This window comes from Panthera pardus, unplaced genomic scaffold (genome assembly GCF_024362965.1).
Source record: "Panthera pardus isolate Hobbes unplaced genomic scaffold, ASM2436296v1 HiC_scaffold_20, whole genome shotgun sequence".
NCBI lineage: Eukaryota > Metazoa > Chordata > Mammalia > Carnivora > Felidae > Panthera > Panthera pardus.
Window position 1 is genome coordinate 18084061 of NW_026526766.1, and position 13310 is coordinate 18097370.

Consider the following 13310-nt stretch of genomic DNA (forward strand, 5'->3'; position numbering starts at 1 on the left):
AGGAGAGTCCACAGCAATCCTCCCAGAATATTCCAAAGTCTTGAAGGGAGCCCGTGTCTTCACAGAAGAGGTGGGTTCACATGAAACCAATGCGCTTCATGTGGGGTGGCTAATTTATGTTCCGCTTATAAGATACAACCGCTCTGTGTGGCTATGTCTAAGCAAGCATCCCCCCCGCCCACCCACCATCCCTGGGGTATCTAACCTCTTCAAGTCCAAAGCCCAAAGAGGGTGAACTTCAGAGACTCAGGGGTTCAGTCCAGGCCAGCCTGGCCCTGCTCTCTGTTCAAGCTTCTTGCCTGGGCAATGACCTTTCCTAGGAATGGTGGGCCCCATGCAAGCCTCCAGTTACAGGATCTCAGATGTGCCTTGTGGCTTCAGCAGGACATGGTGGGCGGGGAAGTGAGTATGGACCTACTTCCTTCCTTCATTTACTTCAATGTATGTGTTGAATGAATAAATGATACGGAGAGGAGTCACAATCCGTCCTGCTCTCCAGGAACTAAAGGTCCTATGGAAGAATGCACAGCATTCCTCTTGTTACCAAGGAGACCATGTCAACTTTCCTAAGTGACCCAACCCTGTGTGCTACAAAGGGTGGAAAGAGGTGTTTTCTACTTCTGCTGGGCACTGTGGATTGGTTCACAATCTAATTTTCGTCTTAGTTCTCCTGTGAAAACACGTGGACATAATGCGTTTTTTAAATACTAAATTTAACAAACAAGGCTCATTAGGGAAAAAAAAACAAACAAACCTGCACGGTCATTTCTAAACTTTACATTACGTAAAAAACCTTGGCATGTGCATTTTTTTTCTGGTCTTTTTTTTTTTTTTTTTTTAATAAAACATTTTGAAAATCAGAAAAGGCGGCACTTCTGGCGTTTCCCGCCTCCAAGGAAAAGGGCACAGAATTTTGAAGAAGACCCCACTTACTCACCCAGCTCTTGTGCAGTTTGGGGGGGAACTAAGAAGCAAGGCGGACCCGAGGAGGCGGAGAGGGGAAACACAGGGACGCGGGGCGGCTGTCCCAGAGGGCGCGCTGTCCCCGGCCGTGAGCCGCGCGCCGTCCCGCCCCGCCGCCCCGCCCCGCCCACCGCGCCCGCCGGCCTCCGAGGTGGGCGAGGCGGGGATGCTGTGGGCGGGGCCTAGAGGGGTGGGACCGGGGGCGTGGCGGGCGGGTTCCGAGCCCCGTGGCCGGGAGGCGCTGTCGGCCAGCGCGGCGAGCGCAGCTCAGCGCCCGGCGGGTGCGCGGCGGGCTTGGGGTGCCGCGCGGTAGCGCACCCCCCTGCGCCCCAGCGGCCGCGGGCTTGCTGCAGGTAACCGACTCTTCCACCTCGCCCACTCCATACCGGCAACCTCGATCTCCTGCTATGGCGCCCGGCGGCGGGTGGAGGGATGGGAAGGATGTGAGGGAGGGAGCCGGCTCTCACCCCGGGCGGGGTGGGCTCTCGGGAAGAGGAAGCGGAGGGCCGGAGGGAGCGGACGCGCGGTGGGAGTGAGGCGGGCGCGTGTGCACGCGGGACGCCTTCCCTGCGCCTTACTCCTGGTCCGATCCGTGGAACCCGGGGAGAGGACTCCGGTGCCCGGTGTCACCTGGAAGCCACTTTTTCCTGCCTTCTTTCCCCCCTGATCCGGGTAGCGGGTAGGAGCCGAGAAATCGGAGTTAGCTGCAGCCGAGGGTAGGCAGAGAGCGAACAGTTAAGTCGCTGCCGTCCCTTGGGTGCCAGCAGCTCTAACTTGATTTAATGCTCCCCGTAGCCCTGCGAAGAGGCATCATTACCCCCCGTCTTACTGATGAGGATGCCCACACCGGGATGAGAAATGACTCGCCCTGGGGCAAGCCACTGGAAAGGAGACGCCAGTGGGGGACTCGGAAGCCCCCACGCTTCTCCCTCTTCTGCTCCCTCTCTGTCCATCGCGCGCGGATCTAGGAAACTCGCGCTGCTGGGTCTGTTAGGGAAACAGGTGATTCTGAAACACATTCTAGCCCCCCTCCTAGGCTTTTGGGGTATTTGGGGGGGGGGGAGTTGTTTTGTTTGGTTGGTTTGTGTTTTGTCACCTTTTTAGCACCCAGTTTCTGAATCCTTTCTTCCAATTTTTGGTTATTAGCTTTTCGAGGTGGAAGGATCCTCGCTCACAGCCTTTTCTCCTTGCAGCGCTTTCTTTCGATGCAGAACGAGCCCCAGGCACCCCAGCAGGCCGCACGCTTCTCTTTCGCGGTGGATGAGGTTCACCTGCAGATCCAGGCTGGGCCTTATGGGCTGCCCAGGCGGAGGTGAGTTTGGTAGTCACCTGGCAACCTCGGCGCCTTTTGCTTTCTTTCTTTCTAGAGGGAAGAGGGTCTTCGTTTTACAAATAGTAAGACAAGAGGCCAACTTGGAAGGATATGCGGGGTTGGCAGAAAGCAGTGGTTCCTAGCGATGAGAACAGGCTACAGGATTGTGTGGCCTGAATTTGGTGAGTGGTAGGTGAGGCACCCAGTCGGGGACTGGTCCCCTGCTCTGGGCATTCTGTCCCCCTTTCAGCGCTGTTCTGAAAGGCAGATTTGTTTTGGAAGGGAGGGGGAGGGGCGAATGGTTTTTAGAGATCAGTGTAAATTACCTGCTAGGAGCCCAGGCAGTTCCAGACAGGCTCCCCTGCCGGGGAACATGGTAACAGATTTCACTTCTGGCAAAAAAGAAGAAACACTGAGCTCTATGGATATCTGCTCTTGCTTAATGGACTTTCCCCCCCACACGTTCAGGATGGTAGTTTCAGGGAAACTTGGAGTTCTTAGAAAGGGCTAACTCTTCAATTTTAAAAGAACAATGTAATAAACTGTGTGTTTACTTTTACAAAGTTTTTATTGGTAAGTGGAAGGAGTTGAGTTTTCCATTTCATGGTGAGGGTTTGAAGGTTGCTTCCAGGTTGTTCTTCGGTGACTGGCTCTGGGAAGGACCTCCTTAGCCTGGCCCCCAAATCTGTAGTGGGTTTCATCCTTCTTTAATTATAATTCAGCCTTGACTACTTCCAACCACAAGTTGCTTTTTTTCCATTTGTGACTTAGTTGCTTAACACTAAGAAAAATGTTGTCCCTGAGAACTTTCCACTATGTACAAAATCACCTATGTGTAGGGACTGAACGATGATGGACGGGGGAGTTAAGGGGGCCTTGGTTAGTCACGGGTGACCTACAGTGGACCTGCTTAAAAAAGAATCTGTGTGGGTATTGACCGTTCCCTACCCATAACCATGCAGGGATTCTGGCCCAGTGTGACCAAACCTTTCTGCCCACCCCTCAACAGCTGAAAAATCTTCATTAAAAAAACAATTTTTTTTTAATGTTTATTTATTTTTGAGAGACAGAGTGCAAGTGGGGAGGGCAGAGAGAAGGAGACACAGAATCCGAAGCTGGCTCAAGGCTCTGAGCTGTCAGCACAGAGCCCGAGGTGGGGCTTGAACTCATGGACCGGGACCGGACCATGAGATCATGACCTAAGCCGAAGTCGGAAGCTCAACCGACTAAGCCACCCAGGTGCCCCGCTTATCTGTATTCTTAACCACATTGGCTTTGGATGCCTGGCTTAGGGTTGTCGTGCTTCCTTGCTGCCCATCTGTGGCAAATGCTATGGCTGTTTAGAACAGTGTTTCTCAAATTTGACATTTTTTGGCCAGTTAAGCTTTTGTTGTGGAGATTGTACTGTGTGCATTGTGAGATGTGCACCAGCCACCACCCCCCCCCCCACCACCACCCTCTGGATGCCAACAGTCTCCTCCCTACAGTTACCACAATCTGAACGACTCCAGAGTTTGCCACATGTCCCCTGGAGGACAAAGTTGCCTGGTTGAGGAAAAGAATGAGCCAGTTTTGGAAGTGCTGTAGCACTTAGGAACTACACTATAAATACAATTAACTTTTAAGCTTCTAGTGACTAGAGAAGCTGTGTGTAATGTTTCAACAAACATCTGCATTTTAAAATATTCTTATAATAAAAGTGACTAAACTGGTGTTCTTGGTGAACAGCCACACATGTCCTGCCAGGATTTGTCTCCAAGGAAGGCTTAAGTGCAGTTGTTAAGTCTCCAAAGTTTAAACTCTTGAGTTCCATACCATCAGCCCGGGGCTCTAACTTAAGGAACCATGAGATGGGACCTGAGCCGAAATCAAGAGTTGGAGGCTTAACCAACTGGGCCACCCAGGCGCCCCATGTCTTTTAATTTTTTTAAGGTGATAAGATGTCAATGAACCACGCTTGTTGATTTGGAAATTGACCCAATCCCTAATAGAACTCCAAGAAAAAATTCTACGCAAGAATTTTAATAACGAGACTTACTGTAGATCATGTTCAGAGGAGAATTTAGTTTTAGGAAACATTAAAAGCTTTTAGCTAACAGCAATAACAAAGACAACCATATATTTCTGTAGTCTGAGAATTTTTTTTTCCCTTGTGTTTATTTTTGAGAGACAGAGCATGAGCGGAGGAGGGGCAGAGAGAGAGGGAGGGAGAGGGAGAGAGGGGAATAGAGTGGTGAAACCATTTATGGTGTTCGGGAACCCCAGAGGGGAGCAGGTTGGCATGAGGCTGGGAGGGAAGGGAGTTCCATTCAGACAGGTTTTGCTTGTGAGACATCCCACTGGGGACAAGGAATTGGCATCTGGAACTCATGAAAGAGATGGGCTGCGGGGCACCTGGTGGCTCCCATCAGTTGAGCGTCCAACTCTTGATTTCAGCTCAGGTCATGATCCCAGGGTCATACATGTTGGCAGCTGTTGCATATAAACGATCACTGTATATAAGAAAGATCATTTGAGGAGGGGTATGGGATGACAAGAGGAGGCACTGACCTGGAGAGAAAAACCAAAACAGACATAGACGACAGGGAGGAAATATGGGGACTGTGGGTGTTCTTTTCTTTCTTTCCCTTTCTTTCTTTCTTTCTTTCTTTCTTTCTTTCTTTCTTTCTTTCTTTCTTTCTTCTTTCTTTCTTTCTTTCTTTCTCTTTCTTTCTTTCTTTCTTTCTTTCTTTCTTTCTTTCTTTTCTTCCCTCCCTCCCCTCCCTCACTCCCTCCCTCCCTTCTTTCCTTCTTCCTTCCTTCCTTCCTTCCATTTTCCACTAGTGATTGGAGGGACTCAAACAAGTTCTGAGGTTGCTGGCAAGTTCCTGATGGAGAGGGAGAGGCCAAAGATGTGGGAGTGAGAAATACTTGAAGAATGAGCGGGCCAGGTTTCAGAGAAGGCAAAAAGCTCTTCGATTCCATTACACAGGTTGGGGGATTGGTCTTTGATGGAAGGAGGGAGGGAGAGGTTGGATAAGGGGCCTCAGATTTGAGCTCTCTGAAGGAGGAGGCAAAACCTGCTGAGTAGGGAGTGTTTGTGTGTGAAGCCAGATATTCCGTCAGCCAGTATTTATCAAGAATTTTCCAGTGCCCCACATGGTGGTAGGGTCCTTGGACAGTATTGTAAATAATGTTGATTGCCACTGTGCTTAGCCCTGACAGAATAAGAAATACGTGTTTGGTCTTTGTCCTTGGTTCCTGACCGAGCTCTGAAGCCCTTGGAATTTCCTGAGAGATTGGGAGGAGAGGAATGTCTTTTGTTATTCACAGAAGCTCTTTTCCATACCTGAGTTTATGCTCCTGAGGTAGCTTGGGCGTGGGGGCACCTAGGTGGCCTTTGGGGTAGCTTAGGCGTGGGGGCACCTAGGTGGCCTCAGGATGGGGCTGGTCACCAACCAGAACAAGTAATTAGAGAGCTGAAGCTTTTAGCCCCCAACCACTGTCCTCTGGGAAGACGGGAGGGGCATGCCTGGATACTGGGCTATGACAACTCTGGATCGACCCAATTTGGAGAACTTCTGGGTTGATGAACACCTCGAGATGGCGGGAGGAAAGGGAGTCCACCAGGAACCCTCCAAGGTAATTGTGAAGTTTCACAGTGACAGGGAGAGTGACTGCTTTTCAAAAGAACTGTGGCTACAGAGACCCATTCTGGAAACAGCTGCTGGGAAATGTTTTCACCGCTAACGTAAACATGTTGCCAAGAAATACGGTAGATTTCGTGACTGACCAAAACTTTTTTTTTTTTAATTTCTTAAAAAAGGTTTTATTTTTTTTTTGAGAGAGCGCGAGCGGGGGAGGGGCAGAGAGGAGGCAGGGGGTACAGAGGAGCCAAGGGGCTCCGGGCTGACTGGCTGAGGGCAGCAAACCGGAAGCGGGGCTGGAACCCACAAATCGTGAGGTCACGACCTGAGCCGAAGTCAGATGCTCAGCCCGCTGAGCCCCCCCGGGCGCCCCTCAAATCTCATAAAAAAAAAAAAATAACCTTTAGAAACTTAGAAAAGGAATTGTCTGACAAAATCTTTCAAGTGAAGATGAACCCTGGGTTTTGACCCATTTGTCAGATTTATAAAAATGTGATGACACCCAGTGGCGGGTCTGCGAGGACAGTTGATGTGAGAACTACCAGCTGAAATTCACCAAAAAAACCGCTTTGTATAATTGGTGGGTAGATTGAACACTAAGTATCAAGAATCAGGGAGCGGAGCTCTGAGTGTTCTACTGTGTTCCCCAGCCTATCCCTGTCACCCCAGACAGCCCTTATTATTTTTTTTTTTATTAAAAAAAAATTTTTTTTACTGTTTATTTATTTTTGAGACAGAGAGAGACGGAGCATGAATGGGGGAGGGTCAGAGAGAGAGGGAGACACAAAATCCGAAACAGGCTCCAGGCTCTGAGCTGTCAGCACAGAGCCCGACACGGGGCTCGAACTCACAGACCGTGAGATCATGACCTGAGCCGAAGTCGGACGCTTAACCGACTGAGCCACCCAGGCGCCCCGCAAGACAGCCCTTACAATGTTAGAATACACAAGCTTGGAGCGTCCTTCAAAGTGCTCTATCACAACATCATTAACCAAGAGATTTTCAAAAATTAAACAGATTTAGTAATACATTGCTTTCACTACAAATATTAATAACAATTCATCTTTTATGCCGTAAGTGACTAAACGAATAGGCTTTAGTCCCCCTCTCCCCATCTTTTTTGTTTTACAAGGTGCAGAATTTATTAGCGCAGTAGGGTGGCAGGATTTTTTTTTTTACCTCAATACCTGGGATTTGTCGTCTTACCCCTTCGAGGAGTGACGAGGCAGACACAAAATGAGCAGCAGGCAGAGGTCTTTGGAGTATCGGATCAGAAAGCAAGAAGAGTATGAGCTCTCTTCATAGAGAGGGGGCGTTGGAAAGTGAGTGCCTGCGACTATAGGGGAGGGTCCTTGTTTTATGAGGTTCTAGTCATCCCCCTCCCCTTCCTTCCCCCAGGTTCCTTCTCAGGTTTTACTCTTCATTGGCTTGACACCTCTAGGTGCTGGGTGGTCCATTCCTGATTGGCTCGTTTCCATTGTATGAGGGGTGGTCTTCGGCCCTAAGGTGAGGTTCCCAGTGGGTCACTGGTCTTCTGGTCTACTGATTTTGAGTCAGGTCTTGTGTCAAATTCCTGAAGGAAACCTGAAGGGGAGTAGGTGGGGTCTGTTACATTCTTAAGAGGAACCTTACCCCTGAGGGGGTTTGCTGTGGTCAGACATTCCCAGCCTTGTTCCAAAATGTGTGTTCTTCCCTACCTGGGGACTTGAGGTCCTGATCTTTTCCTTCTCTGCCTATTTTATTCTGTCGTTTCCTATCATAGTAGTACACGAAATTTTTTCAGAAATATACATGTATCGATAGGACTTTACTCAAAGGTTTTACTCTTAGTGTTGGTGCGAAAAAATTTACAAGCCTATCACTGAAAGTGGAGTCAAAGTGGGGCTCCCCCCACAGCAATCTGAGAAACCGATTTCCTTATAAAACTACCTCTTCCCCATGACGTGCTCCTACAATTCATTCATGGAGAACAAAATTGCCACTAGAGCTCAAACTCTGAAAAGCAACGAATACAAAGTGTATGTGTCTTGCTTCTCTCGAAATGTGTACATTCAGCTTACTTTTAGATAATCCACTTTAAATGCTTTAAAAAAGAGAGAGAGAAGAAGAAGAAGAAAAGAAACTTCTGGAGTGTTGTGGCCAGTGCTATGCTCTAAGACAGGTAAATGCATTAAGTCATTTCAACATAGGCCATGTGGTTCTCGACTCAAGCCGTTTGGGTCTTTTTGGTAAGCAGATTGGAGAGGGCTACATTCTCCTCTGCAGGTGAAGGTGAGGGTTCCAAACCAAGTCTTGAGTCCATTCTGCCCCGTCTGGGGACTCTGACCGCATCTCCCACAAAAGGCTCATTTGGGGTAGCAGCAGGATTCAGCTGATCACCGGGTTGCAATCAAGTAGTCATGAGTTTTCTGGAATCAGTGGTGGGACCCAGGAATGCGCCCAAGGCACTATCCTGGGCTAATAGACTTGCTGGGCTTGATTGTCCTTTTGATATGCGTGCAGAACGCACCTCTGGGATGCCCCAGTTCCATCCACAGAGTTGGAACACCCCATCTCATCTTTGCTTACTCTTTTCTCATGTCAATCTCGTTAAGTCATTAAGTTCATCCAGGAAGCTTCATTTCTAACACCATTGCTAATGAACAAAACACTTGGTTTACAACAAAAATTCCGGAAGTAGTAGCTGCTAGTGGAGTATGGCCATCCCAGGAGTGAGTCCCTTGTAACCTCCCCAGCCCCAGGAGGCACCCTCAGAGCTATTGTTTCTAGCCCAGCTGGCTAGCTGTTCTGGAAAGTTCCTTTCAGCACTATAATGGATGCATTGTTCCCAAAATAGGTTTTTTGGGTTTTTTTTGCAATTTATGATATTTATTTATTTTTATTTTATTTTCTATTTTTAAAAATTTACATCCAAATTAGCATATAGTACAACAATGATTTCAGGAGTAGATTCCTTAGTGCCCCTTACCCATTTAGCCCATCCCCCCCTCCCACAACCCCTCCAGTAACCCTGTTTGTTCTCCATATTTACGAGTCTCTTCTGTTTTGTCCCCCTCCCTGTTGGTATATTATTTTTGTTTCCCTTCCCTTCTGTTCATCTGTTTTGTCTCTTAAAGTCCTCATATGAGTGAAGTCATATGATTTTTGTCTTTCTCTGACTACTTTCACTTAGCATAATACCCTCCAGTTCCATCCACGTAGATGCAAATGGCAAGATTTCATTCTTTTTGATTGCCGAGTAATACTCCATTGTGTGTGTGTGTGTGTGTGTATATATATATATATATATATATATATATATATACCACATCTTCTTTATCCATATATATATATATATATATATATATATATATATATATATATACCACATCTTCTTTATCCATTCTTCCATCGATGGACATTTGGGCTCTTTCCATACTTTGGCTATTGTCGATAGTGCTGCTATAAACATGGGGGTGCATGTGTCCCTTCGAAACAGCACACCTGTATCCCGTGGATAAATGCCTAGTAGTGCAATGGCTGGGTCGTAGGGTAGTTCTATTTTTAGGTTTTTGAGGAACCTCCATACTGTTTTCCAGGGTGGCTGCACCAGCTTGCATTGCCAGTTCCCAAAATAGTTTTTAACTATATTGACCCAACCTATAATTTCCCCCAGAAGGCTCAACCGATAACCTTTGTGTGAATTCCTTGAGATCAGGGAGACACATTTTTTATGATTGTATTTTTCCCCCAGAACCTAGGATTCCGTTTTGTGTAATAGCTGCCTGGGTGTGGAATTAAATTGAGTACATTCGGGTTAGTAAACCTGAAATACAGTTTCTGATTTTGGAGGTCTGAAAAAAGTTACCTGTAAGAATAAACTAAAGATTTGAACGTTGTCCAGAGAAGAGAAAATCTGAATAATAATGAACAAATTGCTAATGTTTATTAAGGGCCCATCTGTCAAATATAAGTTTTTGACTTAAATTTTTCTTTATGAAAACTCTAAGGTACACATGACCCTAATTCAATCAAATGGCCAAAAACTATTATTCTTCTCCTTCTTTTTTTTAATGTTTATTTATTTTTAAGAGAGATGGAGAGAGGGGGACAGATCTGAAGCAGGCTCTGTGCTGACAGCAGTGAGCCCGATGCGGGGCTCAAACTCCCAGACATGATCATGAGATCATGGCCTGAGCCAAAGTCAGCCGCCTAACCGACTGAGCCACCCAGGTGCCTCTGTTCTTGTTGTTCTCATTTGTTATTATTTTTACCAGAGAAGAAGCCGAAGCCTGGAGAAGTTAAGAGCTTACAGGAGTCTGAGTTAGTGGGTGATGATACCCAGTTTTTGAGCTGAGCAGTCTGGCTTCAGAGCTGAAATCATTGCTACTAAACTGTCCTTCTTCTCCCGTGTAAACATACTCAAGAGAAAATATTGAGCCCCTGGTAATCAAAGAAATACAAAATGAAACTCAGTGATGTAGCATTTTACAGCTGGGATATTGACAGAAATAATTACACAGTGGATGAATATGTGGTACATAGTTAAGATAATTACATAGTAAATGTAGAGAAAATGGTGCTCAGATATTATGAGTGGCAGTATAAGTGACTATAGTCCGTTTGGAAGGCAGTCAAGAGCCACAGAAACTTGGAAGTTTTGATCCAAGCATCCTATTCCTAGAAATCCTTTATAAAGCCAAGAGAAAACACTATGTGTATCTTCAAAAGAGTTCATAGTTCATGTTCATAACAATATAATTTGGAAATACCCTTAGTATCCAACTATACGACACCTACTAATTGTGGCAAAAACAATAAAGACTCTCTGGTGTCCATTAAAAAATAATGGGAGAAAAAACAAAAACCAGAATAGGAAATTGAATCCCAGATGCTATGACATCTACTCACAAATATAAGTCAGTAGTGTCCCTGGACAGGCATCAGAAGGGAATACGAAAATGATGTGTAACCGGCCTAGAACTCTAAGTAGCTTTTTGTTTGTTTGGAAAGTGTCTTTACTGTAATGCTTTGCGAGCCTGTTTTTTTTTTTTTTTTTTTTTTTTAATTTTTTTTAAATGTTTTTATTTATTTTTGAGACAGAGAGAGGCAGAGCATGAGTAGGGGAGGGGCAGAGAGAGAGGGAGACACAGAATCCAAAGCAGGCTCCAGGCTCTGCGCTGTCAGCACAGAGCCCGACGCGGGGCTCGAACTCACAGACTGTGAGATCATGACCTGAGCCGAAGCCGGACGCCTAACCGACTGAGCCACCCAGGCGCCCCGCGAGCCTGTTTAACCGGAGCTTATGTTGGAGGATTTGGGCCATTTAATCTCAGTTTGCAATTTTGAGTGAAAATTAAAGACTTAAACATTTCAAAGGTGCTTGAAAAAAAATACCCCTTCCCCCAAACAAAAAGAGGACCACTGAATCTTTTCGGGTGTGTGCTTCTCAAATTTGTCCAGTGATCACTGACAATATATTTGGAGCCTTGTTTTTTAATGGGTTTATTCTGTACAGACTGGAATGCAGCTTATCGGGATGCTGTTTCATCTCAAAAACCTTTTTTTTCATGTTATTACGTACAGAATTCCCTCATTCTTGGCTTTGGCAATACCTTTGAATTCAAGAAAGATACCTAAATGTAATCTGGATACAATGAAAATGTTGGATAAAGTTTGCCACTCAAATTTATGTACCTGCTTTGAGGGAATGGTCAGATCACTTATCACACTGGGTATCTGAGGTTGAAGAGGTTGCTCTGCTGTACCTTAGGGCTGAAGCCTTCAGAAGAAGAGTTTGTCTTACTGACACCCGCAGGAACGTTTGGAAGGTTCTGGGGCTCCTTGGAAGGTAGGAGGTAGGGCAAGGTATGGTTCGAAGCAGTTAAAACAACTGGATCCAGGGTTGTTCTTGGCCGGAAAGTGAGACTGCTCTGTTCCCTCTGCCTTTGGGGAGTCAGCCCTGCTGGTAAACTGGAGCCAGTGACCTTAGTCAAGGCAGCCTAAAGCCTCAGTTTCCTTGACTGTCGAAGTGAGAGGGAAAGTAGCTAGTTCCAGGGTTGCCTAACTCTTCTCGTGAACAATCTCCTTAATCCCAAAATAACTTCGAGGGTAAAAGTGCCATCAATTTTAAAATCTCCTTTGTAAGGAAATGAAACCACCGCTGTAGCGAACACATAGTTCATCAAGTGCCTGTCAATTTCAGACGCTGTTAATAACATAAAAAAGAAAGGGAGTCCTCGGACTTGTGCAAGTACAACCTGATTGGTACTTTGTCTTGCAGCGGGACTTCCCGGTCATCGTCATCCTCCACTCCCCGCGCTCAGCCTGGCCCGAGCTCGGCTTCCCCAGCCCCTGTCCACCGCCCACCTGCTGAGGAGCAGCAGAGTGCTGTGTCACTCAGGAGTTGGGGACCCCTGACCGAACCCAACCGCCCTCGTGCGCTGTGCAGAAAGGTAAGGTCCGTGCCGAAGATTCGATGAGCACCACGCCGTCCGGCCAGTTCTTTGAGGTTTCTTTATAGAGACTCCATCTGTCAGACCACACACAGGGGGCTTCAAATTCACGGTATGCTCCCCAACGCACCGTAACTGGGAGCATTTAGATACTGTACTCTGGTTTTCTTATCTGGAAAAGACTGTGAGCTTGAAGGTACATTTAACAAAAGCATCCAAGGCATTTATTGCTGTACCTTTCGTTGAGGGAAAGAGGGGATTTTCCTTTCTTTTTTTTTTCTTCCTTCCTTCCTTTCTTCCTCCCTTCCATCCTTCTCTTCCCTCCCTCTCTCCTCTTTCTTTCTTTCTTTCTTTTTCTCCCTCTCTCTCCCTCTTTCTTTCCTTTCTTTCTCTTTCTTTCTTTCTTTCTTTTTCTCCCTCTCTCTCCCTCTTTCTTTTCTTTCTTTCTTTCTTTCTTTCTTTCTTTCTTTCTTTCTTTCTTTCTTTCTTTTTCTCCCTCTCTCTCCCTCTTTCTTTTCTTTCTTTCTTTCTTTCTTTTTTCTTTCTTTCTTTCTTTCTTTTTCTCCCTCTCTTTCTTTTCTTTCTTTCTTTCTTTTTTTTTTTTTTTTTAAGTTTATTTTTGGGACAGAGAGAGACAGAGCACGAATGGGGGAGGGTCAGAGAGAGAAGGAGACACAGAATCTGAAACAGGCTCCAGGCTCCGAGCTTTCAGCACAGAGCCTGACGCGGGGCCCGAACTCACGGACCGCGAGATCATGACCTGAGCCGAAGTCGGCCGCTCAACCGACTGAGCCACCCAGGCGCCCCTCTTTCTTTCTTTCTTTCTTCTTTCTTTCTTTCTTTCTTTCTTTCTTTCCTCCCTTCCTTCCTTCCCAGGGAACTTCCTTCCTTCCCTCCCTCCTTCCTTCCCAGGGAACAGCATGAATAGAGGGGGTGGGCTAGGAGTCTGAGACTAGCCCAATTACCAGTAGCTCA

At 46.6% G+C, this 13310-nt stretch overlaps 1 protein-coding gene across 11 annotated transcripts in view; it reads left to right on the top strand.

The window, feature by feature from the left end:
- Window positions 1-1200: 1200 nt before the first annotated feature.
- The window catches only part of GCNT1 (glucosaminyl (N-acetyl) transferase 1), a 29511-nt gene continuing 17401 nt past the window's right edge, over window positions 1201-13310 (top strand). For 7 of the 11 annotated variants that reach the window (XM_019463571.2, XM_019463569.2, XM_019463570.2 and 4 more), the window contains exons 1-3: window positions 1482-1965; window positions 2157-2275; window positions 12164-12335. The gene's annotated coding sequence lies outside the window, so the exon portion shown is untranslated. Of the gene's footprint in view, window positions 1317-1481; window positions 1966-2156; window positions 2276-12163; window positions 12341-13310 lie in introns of those variants that run through there. The other 4 variants (XM_053907820.1, XM_019463573.2, XM_019463566.2 and 1 more) reach the window with 4 other exon arrangements.